Consider the following 22,508-nt stretch of genomic DNA (forward strand, 5'->3'; position numbering starts at 1 on the left):
TTGCCCACTTTTTAATGGCATTGTTTTTTGCTTGTTGATTTAAGTTCCTTATAGGCTCTATATATTAGACCTTTGTCAGATGCATAGTTTGTGAATATTTTCTCCCATTCTGTAGGTTGTCTGTTTACTCTGTTGACAGTTTCTTTTACTGAGCAGAAGCTCTTTGGTTTAATTAGCTCTTATTTGTCAATTTTTGGTTTTGTTGCAATTGCTTTTGAGGACGTAGTCATAAATTCTTTGCCAAGGCCAATGTCAGAAGAGTATTTCCTAGGTCTCATCCAGGATTTTTTAGTTTTAGGTCTTTCATTAAAATATTTAATCCATCTTGAGTTAATTTTTGAATATGGTGATAGGTATGGGTCCAGCTTCAATCTTCTGCATATGGTTAAGTTAACCCAGTGCTGTTTATTGAATAGTGAGTCCTTTCCCCATTGCTTATTTTTGTTAACTTTGTCAAAGATCAGATGGCTGTAGGTGTGCAGCTTGATTTCTTGGTTCTCTGTTCTGTTCCATTGGACTATATGTCTGTTTTTGTACCAGTACCATGCTGTTTTGATTACTATAACCTTGTAGGATAGTTTGAAGTTGGGTAATGTGTCTCCAGCTTTGTTCTTTTTGCTTAGGATTGCTTTGGCTATTCAGGCATTGTTTTAGTTCCATATGAATTTTATAATAGTTTTCTCTAATTCTCCAAAAAATGACATTGGTAGTTTGATAATAATGGCATTGAATTTATAGATTGCTTTTGGCAGTATGGCCATTTAAACAATATTGATTCTTCCAATCTATGAGCATAAACTGTTTTTCCATTTGTTTGTGTCATCTATGATTTCTTTCAGCAGTGTCTTGCAGTTCTCCTTTTATTGATCTTTCACCTCCTTGAATAAATGTATTCCTTGGTATTTTTTGATACGGCTGTTGTAAATGAGATTGAATTCTTGATTCAGCTCTCAGCTTGAACATTATTGGTATATAGAAATGCTACCAAGTTTTGTACGTTGATTTTATATCCTGAAACTTTACTGAAGTTATTTACCCGGTCTAGGCAAATCAATGTTTTAAATTCAGGCAGATAGAGAGGGGAACAGGTGAACTCTGCATACCTGATCCCAGGCAGGATGCATTCTCCTGCATCTGGGAGGAGGCTGGCTGGCCAGAAGGGGATTTAACTACGTTAATTCTGTGACTTTCAGTTCACAGCCCCTCCTTGGCATGATCCCATCCCTATTCCAGCTGTCCCCAGGATGCTGGGTCTGTAATGGCAGGGAGAGAATTCCCTGGCTCTGCTCACTGACAGAATGGGAGAATGTCCCAACAGCTGCCTCCATACCCGAGACCAGACATGCCATATTCAGGGCATCCGACAGGAATGTGGCTGCCTGGGAGAAACAGGCCCTGACCCAACACCCCGGGCCTGTGTGTATTGGCTGAGGTTCACAAAGACGCTGGCCTTCAGTCTGGCAGATCGAAAATATTTTTCAATGGAGCCCCAGTATTTGACTGGAGAAACAATAATATTCCTTCTCTGGATGTCAAACATCCGGATAAACAGAAGCCCTTTTTTTCCGCCTCCTCTCTTCCCTGAGTGTTACAAAGGATGCTCTGACACAGGGTTTTGGAAGAGACCCACCCAGCCAGGGTGAGGGCCAACCTGAGCCACAAAGAGTGCTTATTTTTTTTAAAAAGAGGGAAATATGTGGCCCATTGCAGGTTTGCTCAAATGGTCTGGTTTCTTCAGGAGCAAGTGTGCGAGACCTGCCTCTTGAGATCAGACGACTCAGAGTGGTGTGGTGGCTGCCACTGCCACTTGTGGCCTGGGGGTCCAAGCCCCATCCCCAGCAGAAGGCTGGGGCATGGCTGGGGAGGAGCCTAGCAGGGAGAAGTTATCTTACCCAGAGGTTGGGTTGTGGTGCAGCCAGAGGCAGGGTGCGTATAGGGTCAGGAGTAGAGAGGGAGGTGAAGAGCAGACATTAATTGAAGAACTCCTATTATTTGCATTGAACTGGAACCCAAGGATTACCAAGCCACAGAAAGTCAATCTCACCCAGCAGATGGACAAATCCAGTGGATGTGGCTAAGCCCAGAGTTTAAATGAAGGGATTCCTAACAAGTCCTTTATGAAATAGAACATATTCAGGAGATTCATTGGAGAATTTCTGGGAAAGAAAGGAGAGGGTATAATGACCCCAACCCTTCTCAAGTCTCACAAGGGATCATGAAAACTTTCCCAATTCCTTGGGTTCCTTTGAGCACCATCTTAGCCCAGTTTAGCCAGTGACCCCTCAACTGGGCTTTTTGTCCCATAGCTCATTGGCTAGCTCCATATCACTGGCACAGTCCGCTTCCTGACACATGGGCCCTGGAGCCTTTCCCAGAGCCAGGGCCAAAACACCCCCTTCCAATGCTTCATCCTGGTGTCTCATCCTGAGACAGCTGACAGCCCTTGGGGCCAGACCCACTGACCTGTCTTCCCTTTGGTGAGACACGTTGGCTTTCCCATCTTGATGTCAAACCTTAACTCTGTAATAATCACATTCTCACAGGCAGAACTAGTATTCACTCAAGTATCCTTCCATCAAAGATGCTCAAATTGAAGACTTAAGTGCTCTTATGTGATGGGATAAACTTGAACATCTTCATCAGAACTTCTTGGAAAACCTAGTACAGAGTCCTCCATGTTTTTATGGACTGGACTTAGCCCAACCCCTGGCAATGTATAGAAATCCTGACTCCTTTGCAGACTTCATCACTGAGCCCTGTTGATTCCACTATGAAACACCATTGCCAGTCTGTCCCTTACTCTCCACCTTCATTGCCTCTCCTCTGGTTCAAGCCACCTTTATCTCTTTGCCTGGGTTATTGCCATAACCTCCTCCCTTGTTTCACTCTGGTCCACATCAAATCCCTTTGCTGCACAAGCAGTTCCCCTGCTTAAAACTCTTCCCTGGTCTGCCCTCGCCCTGAGAATATGATGCAGGATCCTCATCCAGTGGCCCTACCATCTGTTCATTGCTTGCAGCTCACCTCCATTCATGGTTCTCTTCCCACCAGCCACAGCCACAATGGCTTTCTCTCTGCCTTTCTATATGCCCCACCATGTTCTTGCTCTAGTACTGTTCTTACTCCAGTACTGTTACCACTGCCTGGAACAGCCTCCAACCCCAGGCTGGCTCTTTGTTACACTTTATCCTGTAAGTTCAAGCTTCAGAAAGGCTTTCTCTGACCACTCAAGACAAGAAAATTCCTCACGGTATTCTCCTCTTTCCCCTATGGCACTTACCAGACATTAAGGTGTGCATCTAACCAGGCTTTCACTTGTTCAATATCTATCTTGACTGCTGGCCCATGAGCTCTTTTACAGCAAAGATGATGTCTGTGTGGTTCATCCTTTTGTGGTGTAATCCACATAATAGATGCTCAAAAATACTTTCTGAGTTAGTAAGTAAGTAGGTAAACTGTCTTTGTTTTGTGTTGCTATAACAGAATACTTGAGGCTGGGTAATTCATAAAGAAAAGAGGTTTATTTGGCTCATGATTCTGGTCGCTGGAAAGTCCAAGACTGGGCAGTTGCATCTGGTAAGGGACTCATGTTGCTTTGACTCATGGTGGACAGGGGACGGAGAGCCAGCATCTGCAAAGAGATCACATGATGAGAGAGAAACAGAGAAAGCAACCGAGGAAGCCAAACTCTTTGTAACAACCTGTTCTCAGGGTAACTAATCCATTCCTGTAAGACTGAGAACATGCTCACCCTCACAAGATGGCATTAATCTATTCATGAGGGATCTGCCCCCATGATACAAACACCTCCCACCCAACCCCACCTCCCAACACTGCTACATGGGGGATCAAATTTCAACATGAGTTTTGGTAGGGGACAAACCACATCCAAACCATAGTACAAACAAAAGAGAGACAGTAGGCTACAGTAAGGCAAAGGACACCAGGAGGCAGCTGATTTAACAACCACCCGGGCTCTGAGAGTCCTTGATTGGCATCTGAGATCAACCACATTCTAGCTGTGTGACATTGGGCCAATAACTTAACCTTACTAAGCCTCAGTTTCCTCATCTATAAAATAGTAATTATAAGACTTTCCTCACTAGGTGATTTTGAAAATGAAAGGTAATGTATTTTGAGAGTCTGACCCAATGCCTGGCACTAAATAGATCTCTTCATTTATGCTAAAAACACATATTGAAAGCATCCATGGGCTGGACCTGAGCTGGGGTCTAGGGGACACACAGGACCTGCACTCAAGGAGGATACCAGTTAGAGGCTCTATAAATTGCAGCTATTCATAGTAATGGAACTACTAGTAGTATTAATAAACAAAATGTTAGGAAATTCTCTAGCCAGAGTGAATGAGCCAAGCCCTGTGGAAGCCCGCCTGGGAAAACCAAGGACATGAGAGAAGGGAACACAGTGTGAAGCAAAATACAGGAGCCAGTGTGTGTTTTACTATAAATTGTCGTTTGATCTTTTTTTCATGGTTGGCTTCGATTTTCCATTTAACTGAATTCAAGAATCCTCTGACGAAAGTGTTCATTCATAGAATGGATATTTACGTGTAGGTTGCTTTCAGGAGAAGGAGGTTCAGAGGTGACTGCAACATGCTCTCTGCCCTCAAGAAGCTTATAGGGGAACAAGACACACAAAAAATCCAGTCACAAGTCAAACCTAAAAGAGACACAGGTGAAGGGGATGGAGATTCAGAGGTGGGAGCCACAGGCTTCATGGCATGTGGCATTTGAGTAGACTGGAGGACACACAGGAGGAGACAGCATGGCAATGGGAGAGGTTTGGGATATGGAGTTGGACGACCTAGCTTAAAATTTACCCTTAGAAAATCCATAGTTTCTCTGAGCCTTGGTTTTCTCATCTGTAAAATGCGAATAATAATAGTAATAAAACCTCTCTGCATTGTTATGATTATTTTATGTCATCATCATCATACACACACACACGCACACACACTCACACACTAAGGTTTCCTGAGAAATGTCAGAGCCATGGGACTGAGAAATATCTCTTGAGATTCTGGTGAGCTCCCTAGCATCTCGTCCTCATTCATGTACTCTCCTAGCAGTGGCAAGGTAGACTTTCTAGGCCTGGAGGGCATGTGCTTAGTGATGGGTGACAGTGGTTGATGACAGTTGTGCCGCCTCATGCCTGGCTCACTGCTCCACATCCTTCTACTTAATCCATCTGAGATAGAAATAACACTTCTCAAACTCTCAAACCACTCCCATCCAGTCGGAGGACTTTCAGGAACACTTGGGTGGGTCCAGCATCTGAGCCCGGGTGGGCCATCAGCCCAGGCTGCCAGAGATGCCAGTGGGCTAAAGTGGGGCGGGGCAGACACTGGCCAGCTGTCCACCCAACCCATTTCCAGTTCATCCTGAGCACACGGCTAGACTGCATTCTTGCAGCTGAGTGTGGCCAAGCAATCTAATTCTAATCAATGAAAAGTGATAGATGTGTGCTCTTCTCAGGCCTGATGGATAAAACCCTTCCACACTCCTTCTCCTTCTGGTTAACGGTGCTCTCCAGCATGATTTTGGAGGCCAATTTAAAGTTGGCATGCCTGCCATCAGCCAAAGTCTCTGAACCACTGCATGGAGAAGCATGCCCTCACGCTCACCATGTCTGACCCCAAACTAGAACAGCCCTGCAGTGTTAAATGAGGCATGACACAAACTTGCATCATGTTTGGGTCTGTTTGTTACAATAGCAATACTCACTAATACAGAAGAGCAGGGATCCCCTGCCTGAGCATCCTGAGAGAACGCAAGATGTTGTGACCAAGGTGTCTAAATATCAAACGCAAGTCTGTTGGGGGTATAAATGGAGTTGAGGGTTAGCATCTAGGCAAGGCAAGGTCAGAAATACAAGGAGATGGGTTGCAGGTGGCTGTTGAAAGCAGCGCTGTTGTGCCCAGCTTGTTCTCATGGGTTAAGCAGATTTGAAGGTTGAGGTCAATGCTCTTGTTGTTGGGCCTGTCCCACATCTCAGCTTTTACCTTCTGTACTCAATCTGTTGCCTGAAACCCTAAGGCCTGGTAACTAGGACCCCGTGACCCTCCCCTGGGCCCTGGGACAAGATTGATAGCTGATATTTGGTTTGATGGTCCAACGCTGTTTCACAGATGAGGAAAAGCAGACCCAGAATAAATGAAGGGGCTAATTCATAAAGCCCAAATTGATCTTTCCACCTGGTCTTGGCCAGGGCACACTGTTTCCAGCAAAATCCTGCCTTTTTAATGCCCTGGCCAGAGCCTCCCCAAAAGGACCGCTTCTCTCCTCCCTCCCGTTCTTCTGGCAAGCTAGGTTTCCAAGCCTGGCCATTGAGAATTTAAAAGAGCTGGTTTCTTCTGGTCCCAAAGAAAAACAAGCTGGCCAATTTTCTGTTAGTCCCAAGGCAGCTCCTCACTGCCCTGGAGCCAAGCAGACACTGGCCAGTCTGTGTAGAGGGCTGAGGCTGCAGTACCCACCAGGCGGTAATGACTTCTCGGAGGGAGCTGGCTTCGGCTCAGGCCATTCCAGGTGGGGGGAGAGGAAACTGAAGACAAAACTGTGCTTCTTGTAAAGGTCTAATTCTAAAAATAAAGACAGAGTTAGCCTAGTGAGTGTCTGCAGGGATGCTTGTCTGAGTAGAGAAGTAACAGAGCCGTGCCGAGGTTCTTGAGTTAGGCAACAGACTAAGAAAAGCGTGCAAAGTAAGCCTTCTCCTGACGAGATCCGCATCCCAACAAGATCAGAGCTTTCAGCTTCTGATAAATCTGTTAGGAAGAGGAAGAGTCTGAGAAACTTAAAGCTTGTCTCAAATCTAGTAAAACAATAAAGAGAAATTATTTGTTCTTGTATCTGGAAATTTCAGAAATGTGAGCTTCAGGCAAGGTTTGATCCAGCAAGTCAAAGATGTCACCAAGTATCCGTTTCTTTATGTCCTTCTTTCTGCTTTCCATGGAATCACTGGGTTGCTAGAAAAAGGAAGAAAAAAATACAGGATGTCTATTTAAATTTCACTTTCATATAGACAATTTTTTTTAGTATGAGTATTTGGGACATAATTATACTAAAAATTTATTTGCTATTTATATGAAATTCAAGTTTCATAGAGTGTCTAGTATTTTATCTGACAGTCTTATCCTAAGATGAGCACATATTCTCTCTCTGTCTCTCTGTCTCTCTCTCTCTCTCTCATAGCTCCTTGTGGTTGGAGATGAGAGAAGACAGTTCTCTTTCAAAACCTTAAGCAGACACCTCCTTGTATCTTCTTGGACTGAAATGGCTATTTCTGAACAAGTGTCTATAGCTGGAGAATTAGATAAACTGATTGGATTAATGAAAGGAGGCAGACTGAAATGGCCAAATAGAAGCCTCCACTGATCATCCTCCTTGCAGGAACACCAAATTAAACAACTACTATCCACACAAAAACACTTTCTTAAGAACCAAAAATCAGCATAGGTACTAGCCTGGCCACAGTGGGGTAGAGCACCAACTACGCTGTTGGGGGTCCCAAATTCCAGGCCTCAGCTCTTGGATGGCATTTCTGGACCTGCCCTCGGCCAGAGGGGAGCCCACTGCCTTGAAGGGAGAGTCCCAGGTTTGGCAGCATTCACCACAACCTGGCTGAAGAGCCCTTGGGCCTTGAATGAACATTAGCAGTAACCAGGCAGTACTTGCTGAGGCCTAGGGTGGTGACGGACATGGAGAAAGGCTCCTCTGCTTGTAGAAAAAGAAGGGAAGAGTAGAAAGGACTTTGTCTTGCCTGGGTGCCAATTCAGCTGTAGTAGAAATAAAGTACCAGGTGGTTTCCTAAGGTTTCCGACTCTAGGCCCTTGTTCCTGGATGGCATCTCTGGACCCATCAGAACCAGGGGAAACTCACCATACTGAAGAGAAGGATCCAAGCCTGGCTGGCTTTGCCACCTGCTTATTGTAAAGCCCTAGAGACTTGAGTGAACATGGGTGGTAGCCAGGCAGTGATTATGGCAGGCCTTGGGTAAGACCTAACGCTGTGCTGGCTTCATGTCTGACCCAGTGCAGTCCTAGTCGTGGTGGTCAAAGAGATGCTTGTGTTACCCCCTCCCCCCTCCCCCTGCAGCTCTAGGAAGCTCAACACAGAGAGACTCTGTTTGGGAGAAAATAAGGAAAGAGAACAAGAGTCTCTGCCTGGTAATCTAGATAATTCTTCTGGATCTTATCCATGACCACCAAGGCAGTACCTCTATGAGTCTGCAAGAGCCACAGCATTACTGGGTTTGGAGTATCCCTAATGCAGATATAGCTGCAGTGACCAAAAACTTAGATCACAGCACCCAAGCCCTTTTGAATACTTGGAAATCCTTCCCAAGAAGGATGAGTACAAACAAGCCCAGACTGCCAGACTGTGAAGACTACAATAAATACCTAACTCTTCAATATCCAGACCTCAATGAATATCCACAAGCATAAAGACCATCCAGGAAAACATGAGCTCCCCAAATGAACTACATAAGACATCAGTGACCAGTCCTGGAGAGATAGAGATAAGTGAACTTTCAGACAGAGAATTCAAAAGAGCTGTTTTGAGGAAACTTAAATTCAAGATAACGCAGAGGAGGAATTCAGAATCCTATCAGATAAACTTAACAAAGAAATTGAAATAACTAAAAAGACTCAAGCAGAAATTCTGGAGCTGAAAAGTACAATTGGCAAACTGAAGAATGTATCAGTCTCTTAACAGCAGAACTGATCAAGCAGCAGAAAGAATTAGTGAGCCTGAAAACAGGTATTTGAAAATATACAATCAGAGGAGACCAGAGAAACAAGAATGAAGCATGACTACAAGATCTATAAAATAGCCTCAAAGAAACAAATATAAGAGTTATTGACCTTAAAGAGGAGGCAGAGAGGGAGACAGGGGTAGAAAGTTTATTCAAAGGGATAGTAACAGAGAACTTCCCAAACCTAGAGAAGGATATCAACATTCAAGTACAAGGAGGTTACAGAAGAACATCAAGCAGATTTAACCCAAATAAGATGACCTCAAGACACGTAATAATCAAACTCCCAAAGGTCAAGGATGAAGAAATGACCCTGAAAGCAGCAAGAGAAAAAAAACAAATAACATACAACGGAGCTCCAGTGTGTCCAGCAGCAGACTTCTAGGTGGAAACTTTATAGGCTAGGAGAGAATGTCATTACATATTTAAAGAGCTGAAGGGAAAAAAAACCTTTTACCTTAGAGCAGTATATCCAGCTAAAATATCCTTTAAATGTGAAGGAGACACACTTTTCCAGACAAACAAAAGCTGAGGGATTTCATTAACACCAGACCTGTCTTACAAGAAATGCTAAAGGGAGTTCTTTAACCTGAAAGAAAAGGATGTTAATGAGCAGTAAGAAATCATATGAAAGTACAAAATTCACTGGTAATTGTATGTACACTGAAAAACACAGAATATAACACTGTAATTGGTGTGGAAACCTCTCATATCTTGAGTAGAAAGACTAAAAGGTGAACTGATAAAAAATAATAACTACAGCAACTTTTCAAGATATGGACAGTACAATAAGATATTAATATAAATAGAAATGACAAAAAGTTAAAAAGCAGAGGGATGAAGTTAAAGTATAGAGCTTTTATTAGTTTTCTCTTTGCTTGTTTGTGAGTTTGTATATGCAGTCAGTGTTAAGTTGTCATTTAAAATAATAGGTTATAAAATATTATTTGCAAGCCTAATGGTAACCTCAAATCAAAAAACATACAACAGATACACAAAAAATAAAAAGCAAAAATTAAAACATACCACCAGAGAAAATAACCTTTACTAAAAGGAAGACAGGAAGGAAGGAAAGAAGGAAGAAAAGACCACAAAACAACCAGAAAGCAACAAAATGCAGGAGTCAGTCCTTACTTCTTAATAATAACATTGAGTGTAAATGGAGAAACTCTCCAATCAAAAGACATAGAGTGGCTGAATGGAAACAAAAACAGGACCCAGTGATCTGTTACCTATAAAAAACACATTTCACCTATAAAAACACACACAGACTGAAAATAAAGGGGTGGGAAAAAGACAGCCCATGCAAATGGAAACCAAAAGAGATCAGGGGTAGCTATATTCATATGAGACAAAATAGATTCAAGATGAAAACTATAAAAATAGACAAAGAAAGTCATTATATAATGATAAAGGGATTAATTCAGCAAGAGGATATAACAATTGTAAATATATATGCACCCAACACTGGAGCACACAGATATTTAAAGCAAATATTAGAACTAAAGAGAGAGGCAGACGCCAATACAAAAAGAGCTGAAGACTTCAACACCTCACTTTCAGCATTGGGCAGATCATCCAGACGGAAAATCAACAAAGAAACATTAGACTTGATCTGGACTATGGACCAAATGGACATAATGGTTATTTACAGAACATTTCATCCAAGGGCTGCAGAATACATATTATTCTTGGCCGGGCGTGGTGGCTCAAGCCTATAATCCCACCACCTTGGGAGGCCGAGTCGGGTGGATCACGAGGTCAGGAGATCGAGACCATCCTGGCTAACATGGTGAAACCCCGACTCTACTAAAAATACAAAAAAATTAGTTGGGTGTGGTGGTGGGCGCCTGTAGTCCCAGCTACTCAGGCTCAGGAGGCTGAGGCAGGAGAATGGCATGAACCCTGGAGGCAGAGCTTGCAGTGAGCTGAGATCGCGCCACCACACTCCAGCATGGGCGACAGAGCAAGACTCCGTCTCAAAAAAAAAAAAAAAAAAAAAAAAGACATATCATTCTCCTCAGCATGTGGATCATTCTCAAGAATAGATCATATGTTAGGCCACAAAACAAGTCTTTAAAAATTCAAAAAATTGAAATTGTATTGAGTATCTTCTCTAACCACAAAGGAATAAAACTAGAAATCAATAACAAGAGGAATTTTGGAAACTATACAAACACATGGAAATTAAACAGTATGCTCCTGAATAACCAGTGGGCCAATAAAGAAATTAAGAAGATATTGAAAAATTTCTTGAAACAAAAGATAATGGAAACACAACATACAAAACCTATGGGATATAGCAAAGACAGTACTAAGAGGAACATTTATAGCTATAAGCATCTACATCAAAAAAGCAGAAAAACTTCAAATAAACAACCTAACTATGCACCCTAAAGAACTAGAAAAATAAGAGCAAACCAAATCCAAAATTAGTAGAAAAAAAAGAAATAATGAAGATCAGAACAGAAGTAAATGAAATTGAAATGAAGAAAACAATAAAAAAGATTATTAAAACGAAAAGTTGGGTTTTTTGTTTGTTTGTTTTGAGACAGAATCTCACTCTGTCGCCAGGTTGGAGTACACTGGAACGATCTCTGCTCACTGCAACCTCCACCTCCCAGGTTCAAGCGATTCTCCTGCCTTAGCCTCCCAAGTAGCTGGGATTACAGGCACGTGCCACCACGCCCAGCTAATTTTTGTATTTTTAATAGAGACGGGATTTCATCATGTTGGCCAGGATGGTCTCGATCTCTTGACCCTGTGATCCGCCCGCCTCAGCCTCCCAAAGTGCCGGGATCACAGGCGTGAGCCACTGCACCCAGCTGAAAAGTTGGTTTTTTGAAAAGATAAACTGATTGGCTTGGTAAGGAGAAAAAAGAAAGACAATGGATGTTTGAAAGTGCCCAACATATATATACTATGGTGGACTTCCCAGTATCAGTCACAAAATCCAAGTTCCCCAAGGTTAGATGGGGCCCTAAAGATCACTAGAGGATTAGTTCAAACTGCCATATGAATGACAATTTGAACTATAATATAGTTCAAATTTATAATATCTATAGTTATAGTTCAAGCTTATAATATCTCAGCCTTTATGTTCATCTCTCTACTATCAGGGACGTTACTTCCTTCCAAAAAGCTCATTCCATCTTTGGTTGTCCCTGGCTGTTGGACATCTAGCTGAAATCTTCTTTTCTTGTATCTTCCACTCATTGGTTCCAATGCTAACAAGAGGGATCTCTCTATATGGCAGTTTCTAAACCAACTCCAGATGAATAATCACCTACTAGGCACAAGGCCCTAGGCTACCTGCTTTAACATTGTCCATCTTATTTAATCTTCAACACCTTTGAAATAAGCAAGTCCCTTTTTATGGAAACAGAAACTTGGGAGTTAAGCCACTCATCCCCAGAATACACAACTAGTGGCAGAGCTGGATTTGAACCCACATCAGACTAGATCCAAAGCCAACCCTCTTACCCCTTCATCACGATGAGGAACCAACAGCTTTCAAATACTGGATGGCAGAGTCCCAGCTCTCTTCCTTTCCAGACTGAGCATTCTAGAGACTTTAGTCCCTAAAGTTGGTGCCCCAGATAGAGCATGCTGCTCAGATGTGGGCAGAAAAACAGAACGTAGCCAGGGATAAAAGAACTGTGGGGATGGAGAAGAAAGCAGCCCCGAGAGCTTCACATACAAGTTACTCATCACTTGATTTCATCCACTTGTTAACATCAAGTTGAGTGCCTGGTATGTGCAGACACCATGTGAGGCAATGAGGATGAAGAGAGAAAGAGGGAGAGTGAACAAATGAGTGAAGAACAGAGAGAGGAAGGGAAAGAGAGAGAAAGAGAAGGGAGGGAGGAAGGGAGGAAGGAAGGAAGAAAGGAAGGAAGGAAGGAAGGAAGGAAGGGGAAGGGAAGAAAGGGAGGGAGGAAGGGGGCCCAATGTGGTAGCTCACGCCTGTAATCCCGTGTAATCCCAGCAGCACTTTGGGAGGCTGAGGCAGGAGGATCGCTTGAGCCCAGGAGTCTGAAGCTGCAGTGAGCTATGATTGCACCACTGCACTCCAGCCTGGGTGACAGAGAGACCCTGTCTCTATTAGAAAAATAAAATAAAATAAAATAAAATAACAATTTTAAAAAGAAAAAGAAAGGAAGAGCCTAAAGCATGAGGGAGCTCGTGGCCCAGAAAAGAAAACAGATGTAAAATCAATAATTACTGTAAAATGTTATGTACGTGTGTATTTATATCTATATATCAATATAGATATATGTTGATATATGTTTACTTATATATATCAATATATTTATATTGATGTATATATAAATACACATATATAGAAACATATACAGAAACATTTGAATATTTAAATAGCAGCATAACTAGGGTGCCGTGAGTCTGGTCATGGGGCAGCCCATAGGGAGATGGCAGGCAGGCCAGGCAGGAGGAAAAGCCTAGGCAGGGCACAGAGGGGCAGACATAGCTTTCAGACAACTGAGGATTCAAGAAGAACCTAGATGGAAAAGTATTCCATTCAAAGACTGCCATACACCAACAGGACTATTCTTACCTTAGTGTTGGAATGACAGGACCTTTGCTTCCCAAGGCACCCCTGAACTGGGCCTGCCTTCCTGAAACCCCAGGCTGTTTCTGCAGAAAACATTCTCTCCATACATTTAAAAAATTGGTGATTCATTCCCACAGACAGGAAACTTATTTTGGCGTTTGAAAACATAAATGGGCAAAGGACACAGGCGGCTCACATAAAAGGAAGCATGGTTAGTAAACAGACTCGAGGAAACACAGTCAACCTGGCCAGTAATCAAAGAAATGCAAATTAAAACAACTGAGGCGCACATTTCCACCTATTAAATTAACAGCCATAACAAAAAGGTTGAGATGATTATATTCCATTCTGGTGAGGTCTGCGGGAGAGCAATAGCTCTGACGTTGTTGGAGGTAGGACCAGCCCCGTGATCTGCAGAGTCCAGTGCAAACTGAAAATGTAGGGCCTCTTCTTCAAAAATCATTAAGAATTTCAAACGGCCAGGCACAGTGGCTCATGCCTGTAGTCCCAGCACTTTGGGAGGTCAAGGCGGGCAGATCGCTTGAGCTCAGGAGTTCAAGACTGGCCTGGGCAACATGGCAAAACCCCGTCTCTACAAAAAATACAAAAATTAGCTGGGTGTGGTGGTATACATGTGCCTGGAGTCCCAGCTACTCAGGAGGCTGAGGTAGGAGGATCATTTCAGCCCAGGGAGGTTGAAGCTGCAGTGAGCCGTGATCGTGCTACTGCACTCCAGCCTAGGCAATAGAGCAAGACCCTGTATCAAAGAAAAAAAAAAAAAAAGAAAAGAAAAGAAAATTCAAGATGGCAACAGCATAGAATTAAACCAAATGCTCTTCTCTTCTACGTCCTCACTGGAAGTCCTATAAATGAATGCAAGCCTGTTATGGGAAAGGCATCCCTTCCCCTAACAAAGTGGTCTCTTCACCTGAAAGAAGATGTCATCCTCTCCCACCTACGTGGAGACTTTATCATCAACTGTCACTTCTCCCTTGACATTCACCCTGCTGCTCTCAACTCACATTTTCCCATCAGCATTCAACATATGCACAAGTCCTCCTTTCTGAAAAAATATATGAAACCAAACTCCTTCCTCAAGCCCTCACTCTACCTTCTATCCTCCCACTCTGCCGTCTCAGTCACATTCTGGAAAGGCTGCATAAACACACTACTCCCATCCCCCTATTTCTCATTCATTTTCCCACCCTGTTTGTCCATCATTATGTCTTGCCAAGGTCACCATTGATTGACTTCCATTTGCTGAGGCCTCTCAGCAGCATTTGACACCAACAACAACTCTCTCCTTCCTGTCACACTCTTCTCTTGGCTCCTGTGACATTATGTCCTCCTGATTTTCCTCCCACATCTCCTGCAGGCTCTTTGGCCAGCTGTCTATATACTGACGACTCATAAGTTCATGGCTCTTACCTAAACTCTGCTCTGAGTTTCAGACACACAGTCCAGTTGCCCACTTGATGGTTCATCTTGTCTATTTCAAAGACACCTTGAATTCCTTATGTACAAAACTACCCCAATGTGGTCCTCTTCCATTGATCTTTACGTCTGTGGATGGTGCTATCATTTCTCTTTCTTACACCAGGAATCATCCTTCAGATTCCCTTCTCTCCTCTCCTTCCCACTACATCTTAAGTCAAAGCCACTACCAAGTTTTGCCAATTTTACCTCCTCAATACTTCCTAAATTCATCCCCTTATCCCCATCTCTATCCCCATGCTCATCATCTAAGCAACTATCATCCTTCATCTGGACAACTGCAAAGCTCGCCATTGGTACCCCCATCCTTTCTCAAGCTCCCTCCCACTACACAACAGCCAGAGTGCTTTGAAGCACATATGCTGTTCAGTAGGATCCCGTTGCTCTCAGGATAAAGACCAAAGCTCTTCACATGGCCCACAGCCCAGGCATGGTCTTTCCCCATGCTCCCCCACCCATTTGGCTCCAGCTATTGCGGTCTTCTTCTGGTTCCATGTGCTTTACCAAAAGGCATTTGCACATGCTACTCCCTGTGTCTAGAATTTTGTTCCTTTACACCTTTGGTCTAGTTAGCTCCTAGTCATTCTTAAGCCCCAAGCACAATCAGTTTTTCCTTAGGAAATCTTTCCATTAACCAACAGGCAAAGGAGAGTTCCACTATCAAATACTTTTATAGCTCCATGCCTCTCTCCTTACTAATACTTAGCATAGTTATAATTACATCCATCTGTGCGATGACCTGATGGAGTCTCTCTCTGCAACTAGACGGCGGGATCTATGAGCATGGGCTGTATGTTTTTCCTCACCATTGTAACCCTAACACTTAATCAGTGTCTGGCAAGAAGAAAGTGTTCAATAAATATTTGGTGAATGAATGAATGGAAATCCCTTTGACAATATATTTTGAGAGCTATAGAAATTACAGCTATAGTTATGTTTTGATTCAATAATACAACTCCTAGAAATTTATCCCAAGGAAGTAATCCAAAAGAAAGAAAATATTAAATATATTTATATATATATGAAAATATTAAGTACAAACTTTTTCTAATAGCAACATTTTAAAAAACACATGGATATCTATCAATAGAAGAAATGTTGAAGTGTGGTAAATCCACAGAATAAATAACATGGTCATTAAAAATAATTGTGAAGACTAAGCAGCAATGTGAAAAACAGATTACAATATTACAATTGTTTTTCAAAAGCTGAATGCAAAATCGGATTTCTACAACTACATAACAATGTTTTATGCATGCAGACAAGTACCAGATGGGAACAAGGAAAAATAAATGAGTTGAATTGTCCAAAGAGTACATTATGGTTGAATTTTCCATTTCATTTTGATTTCTCTTTGTGTAGTTATAATATTGTTTTTATATAAATGGTACTTTAGTGTAATCTATACATTTTATCTAGCAATAGGTTGAATAAAACAGCAATGTTAAACTAAGAAGCCATCAAAACATAGCTAGTTACAATTGATTCACTGCTCAGCGGAATCACAAATGCCTAATAAATAATGTTATTTGAGAACAACCTTATTAGCCACTTTTAAAATAAATCTCATATATATATATACATATATATAAACCCTATGTTTATAATGTTTTATGAACATTCATGTACATGTCTTTGTGTGGACATATGTTTTTGTTTCCCTTGGGTAAATACCTAGGAATAGAATGGGGAACTATATGGTAGGTATGTGTTTAACTTTTTAAATAACTATCAAACGGTTTTCCAAAGTGATTGTGCCATTTTACATCCCCACCAGCAGTGCATGAACGCTAGCGGAATGCAAATGTTCCACATTCTTACCAACATGTGGTATGATGGTTGGCCTTTTTAATTTTAGCCAGTCTAGTGGGTGTGTATTGTGGTTTGGATTTGTATTTTTCTAATGATTCATAATGTCAAAAATGTTTTATATTCTTATTTGATATCTGTATCTAATGTTTGGGGAAGTATTCATTCAAATCTTTTGCCCATTTTTAAATTGAGTTATTTTTCTTTTAACTGTTGAGTTATAAGATATATTTATATATTCCAAATACAAGTTCTTTATTAGATATATTTTGCAAATATTTTCTCCAGTCTGTAGTTTGCCTTTTCACTTTCTTAACATAACATGGTCTTTTGGAGAGAAAATTTCAAAATATTTATGAAGCATAATTCAGCAACTTTTATAGCCTGTGCTTAGCCCAAGATCACTAGATTTTTTTCCTTCTGTTTACAGAAACTTTATAGTTTTAGGTCTTACATTTAGGTTGGTGGCCCATTTAGAGCCAGGTTTTGTACTTGGTGTGAAGTAAGCGTCAAGGCTCACAATTTTGCATATGGATATCCCATTGTTCCAACACTATTTGGTGGAAATATTAACCTTTCCTCATTGAACTGCCTTAACATCTTTGTCAAAAATCAATTAACCTGGGGAAAGAATAACTTTTTCAACAAATGGTGCTGGAACAACTAGATATCCAGGTGCCAAAGAATGAAGTTTAAACCCTACCTCATATCCTGTACAATAATAAACTCAAAATGGATCAGAAACCTCTAAGTAAGAGCTAAAACTATAAAACCCTTAGAAGACAACATAGCAGTAAATTATTACCTTGAGCTAGACCATAGTTTCTTAAATATAAAAATTAAAGCACAAGCAACAAAAGAAAGTAGACAAATTGAAGCACATCAAAATTTAATTGTTTTGCAAATATTAATAATAGCATCAAAAAAGTGAAAAGCAATAGCAAAGACATGGAATCAACCTAAATGTTCATCAATGGCAGATTGGATAAAGAAAATGTGGCACATATACACCGTGAAATACTATGCAGCCATAAAAAGGAATGAGATCATGTCCTTTGCAGGAACATGGATAGAGATGAAGTCCATTCCCCTTAGCAAACTAACCTAGGAACAGAAAATCAAATTCTGCACATTCTCACTTATAAGTGGGAGCTAAATGATGAGAATACATAGACACAAAGAGGGGAATAATAGACACTGGAGCCTATTTGAGGGTAGAAGGTGGAAGGAGGGAGAAGATCAGAAAAAATAACTATTGGATACTAGGCCTAGTACCCGGGTGATGAAATAATCTGTACAACAAACCCCCATGACATGAATTTACCTATATAACAAACCTGCACATGTACCCCGAACCTAAAATAAAAGTTTAAAATATTTTTAAACTAATAAAAATAATATTTTTTAAAAAGTGAAAAGACAATCCACAGAATGGGAGGAAACATTTGATCACATATCTGATAAGGAACTCGTGTCCAGAATACATTTTTTTAAAAACCAATCTCTTACAACCCAATAATAAACAGAAAAATAACCCAGTTTAAAATAGGCAAAGGCTTTGTAGACATTTCTCCAAAGAAGGTCTACAAATAGCCATGAATAACATGAAAAAGTGCTCAGCATCGTTACTCATTAGGGAAATGCAAACCAAAGCCACAATTAGGTACCACTCCACACCCAGTAAGATGACTACAATAAAAAAAAATGGATAATAACAAGTGTTGGTAAGGATGTGGAGAAAGTGGAACTCTCATCCATTGCTGGTGGGACTGTAAAATGGTGCAGATGCTTTGGAAAACAGTTGGGTAGTTCTTCAAAAGTTAAATATACAGTTACCACATGACTCAGCAGTTCTACTCCTATCTACCCAAGAGAAATAAAAACATATGTCCACACAAAAATCTGTACATGAATAGTCACAGACGTATTATTCATAGTAGTCAAAAAGGGGAAACAACCCAAATGCCCATCAATGATGAATGAATAAACATGATGTGATATATTCATGCAATGGGACATTATTTATCAATAAAATGGAATAAAATCTGGATGCATATACAACATGGTTGATCCTTAATACATTATGCTAAGTGAAAGAAGTCTACACATTATATGATTCCATTTTTTTAAATGTCCATTTATATCAAAAATATGAGGCAGAATGGGCAAATATATGAGACAGAGAGTAGACTAGTGATTGCTTAGGGCTAAGAGTTGAGTGTTGGTGGAGGAAAATGGGGAATGACCGCTAATGAATATGGGTTTTGTTCTTAGGGTAGATGAAAATATTCTATAATTAGATTTGTTGATGATTGCACAACACTGTGAATATATCAAAACCATCGAGTTGTGACTTAAATGGGTGAATTATGTGATGTGAATTATCTATCAATAAGATTATTAAAAAACCAATTGATCATATACGTGTGGATCTATTTCTGGATTCTATTCTGTTCCACTGAGTGACTTGCCTATCTTTTTTTTTCCCCAAGCCAAACTGTATCCAGCTTTTGAAAGATATTTTCCATAAACAATCGTAGTATTTCAGGCAGGACATGCGCAGACAATTGTTAACAGTGTAAGACAACTTTCAAATTCCCTTCTTCAATGGACTACCAAAAATCAGAAAGCCGCTATAAAACCCAAGAAGTCTTCATCTGATGATCTGAACAGAGGAAGTTTAGAGGGAGGGTTGACATTTCACATTTAGCATGTTGTTTAACAGCTTTTCACAGGCCGATCCTGACTTTCAGGAAGTGAAATAAAAATGGCAGAATTTATCTGAAGATCCACAATCTAGAAATGGAACCACTGCTTTTTTGAGGGGTTCCATCTCAGTGGCATCACTGGAAAGTCTAGATTGCCTGACACACCAGTAACCAATAATTGAGGATCATTCCCCAACAGGTGTCTGGGCTTAAGGGAGTTAAGACTATGCTGAAAGGTGGAAAGGGAGAAGAGGACATAAAAACGAATTTGTTTTTCCATCCCACGAGGCTTTTGTGCCAAGGGGCCTTGTGTGTCAAAGTCAGGGAATCCCCCCTCCTGGGAGCCAAGAGCAAGTCTCTCAAAACTAGAAGGGAAAGGGGTTTTCCCCACGTCAATCCAGCTTCAGAGACATTCTGTTAGTGACATATGCCCCTTCCCCCAAAAAACACAATGAAGTTTTCTGTGTGCTAACAACATAGCTTAAAAAAAAGGTAAAACAAAATTCTGCATTTTTATAAAACTTGATAAAAAATAGCATTTCAAACTGTAAAAAAATTTCAAACCTACAGTCACCAGAATTACACAGTTATCAAAAATGCACACACTTCCCTTGGCATCTGCAGCACCTTCAGCTTTCTGTGTCCGGTCTGTTTGAGCATCTCCATTTTCTGCAGGGTTATTCCCCTCCTGGCCAGCCTCAGCTTTTCCCTTTTCCCTTTTGGTACTTTCTCTCCCTTCTTTGCAGGGGCCTTTTTAGGTTTGGGCTCTGGCTTTGGAGGAGCAGGTTTAGCAGAAAACCTCGTGGATGTTCTCTGTGGTTCGTGCTTCATCTTGGCTATATCTCCTTTAGCATCACCTTCAGCCTTTCTCTTGGGCACGGTGGTGGCGGCAACGGCGGCGGGACATAGGCGCTGGGCGCGGGATGCAGCGCGGCATGCAGGTTTTGGTCTGTCCAGGGGTCTTTCTTGCCTCTTGTTCTTCACCCTGCTCTGATTTGTCTAACTTGACACCAATACCACACTATCTTGATCATTGGAGCTTTATAGATGTGGAAATTTGTGCAATTTCAACAACTTTCTTCTTCTTTTACAAAATTGTTTGGGCTGTCATACGTCGTTTTTAGAATCAGTTTGTTATTTTTACAAAAAACAGCATGCTGGGTTTTTTATTGGGATAGTATTGAGTCTGTAGATCAACTTTAACAGAATTAACAGCTTAATATTACTGAGTCATCTAATCCATGAGGATATATATCTCTTCACTTATTTAGGTCATCTTTGATTTCTCTCAGCAATATTTTCAGTGCATGGGTCTTACACATCTTTTGCCACATTTGTCCCTAAGTATTTCATATTTTTGATGACCCACAGAGTTTTAAAAGAAATATATTGGCAGAAATACTGCTAGATTAGACTGAAAGGGACAGAGACAGTACAAAATGAACAGAGGCTCTTTGAACCCCTCAAATTCTACTGGCAGGGAGCAGACTGAGAAAGCTGCTCAGTTGTGAACATGTGCAACTTTTCATTTAAAAATATTTTTGGTTTTTTAAAATTTTAATTTCCAATTCTTTGTTGCTGGTGTTTAAGAATACAATTGATCATCCAAAAAATTGATCTGTATCCTATACATTTCTTTTTTCTTTCTTTCTTTCTTTTTTTTTTTTTTTGAGAGGGAGTCTCACTCTGTTGCTCAGGCTGGAGTGCAGTGGCGTGATCTTGGCTCACTGCAACCTCCACCTCTTGGGTTCAAGTGATTCTCCTGCCTCAAGCTCCCAAGTAACTGAGATTAGCCACGCCTGGCTAATTTTTGTATTTAAGTAGAGACTGGGTTTCACCATGTTTGTCAGGCTGGATTACAGGTGTGACCACCATGCCCGGCCTGTATCCTATAAATTTCTTAAATTCACTTATTAGTTCTAGCAGCTTTTTTGTAGACTCCTTATAATTTTCTACCTAGACAATTGTGTCATCTGCAAATTAAGGGTGTTTTACTTCTTCCTTTCTAATTTGAATGCATTTTATTTTTTGCTTTATTGCACTGGCTAGAACTCCCACTAGAATGTTGGGTTAAAGTGGTGAGAGTACACATCACCGTCTTATTCTAGGTGTTAGGTGAAAGCATTCAGTGTCTTACTGTTGTGGTAGCCAGCCTCCAAGATGGTACTGATGATCTTCATCTGCTGGTGTTCATATCCTTGTTAGTCCCTGTGTGTCTGGATTGGTTTTTATGACCAATAGAATAAAGAAGAAGTGATCGTGTGTGAATGCAGAGACTAGATCATAAAAGGCATTGTTACTTCCCTCTTGGTCACTCTCTTTAGAATAGTTTGTTTTGAGGGAAGCCAGCTGTTATGCCAAGCAGCCCTCTGGAGTCTCTCGTGACAAGGAACTGTGGCCTCCTGACAATAGTCAGTGAGGAACTGAGCCTCTAGCCAACAGCCACATGAAAGACCCCATATTAGAGGTGAATCCTCCATCCCCAGTCAAATCATAACTGCAGCCCTGGCCAGCAACTTGGCTACAACCTATGGAAGGCCCTAAGCCAGAACCACCCAGGTTCCTGGCCCTCAGAAACTGCACGGAGGAAAAAAAAAAAAAAAAAAAGTTTAAGCTGCTAAGTTTTGGGTAATTCTTTATAAAGCAATAGATAACTAATAAAGACTTTGGTATTTAGAAGCGGGAGGCTGCCATAATAAAAACTTAAAATTTAGGAATGGTTTTGGAACTGAGCAATTGGTAGAAGCTGGAAGGACATTGAAGAGACTGCTGGTGAGGACTTAAAAGTAAATGAGGAGCATGTTATTGGAAACTGGAGGAAGGAAGATTCTTATTATGTAGTTACTATGTAATTCTTGTTATGTATTCTTATTATGTAGTTAGCAACACTGTCAGCTGTGGTTTTGTGGAAACTAGAAAATGTCACTAGTGAACTAGGTAATTGGGCTAAGGACTGTTAGCCAAGACTGTTGAGGTTACTGCCTCATAGCTTGCTGCTTATAGTAAAATGCTAGAGGAAAGATTGTTTGTTTGTTTGTTTGTTTGTTTTTAAAAAGGAGCTGGGCACAGTGGCTCACGCCTGTAATCCCAGCATTTTGGGAGGCTGAGGTGAGAAGATCACTAGGGCCCAGGAGTTTGAGACCAGCCTGGGC

General features: G+C 41.1%; 1 long non-coding RNA gene across 1 annotated transcript; it reads right to left on the reverse strand.

Annotated features, from left to right (window-relative positions):
* Positions 1–2,033: 2,033 nt before the first annotated feature.
* Positions 2,034–21,927, reverse strand: LOC129050138 (uncharacterized). Its single transcript, XR_010137174.1, has 6 exons — positions 21,494–21,927; positions 6,494–6,598; positions 5,745–5,832; positions 4,841–4,882; positions 4,569–4,634; positions 2,034–3,631 (listed from the first exon to the last, which is right to left on the reverse strand). It is a non-coding gene; the product is annotated as an uncharacterized LOC129050138 (long non-coding RNA).
* Between the last annotated feature and the right edge of the window lie 581 nt (positions 21,928–22,508).

This window comes from Pongo abelii, chromosome 16 (genome assembly GCF_028885655.2).
Source record: "Pongo abelii isolate AG06213 chromosome 16, NHGRI_mPonAbe1-v2.0_pri, whole genome shotgun sequence".
In the NCBI taxonomy this organism is placed as follows: domain Eukaryota; kingdom Metazoa; phylum Chordata; class Mammalia; order Primates; family Hominidae; genus Pongo; species Pongo abelii.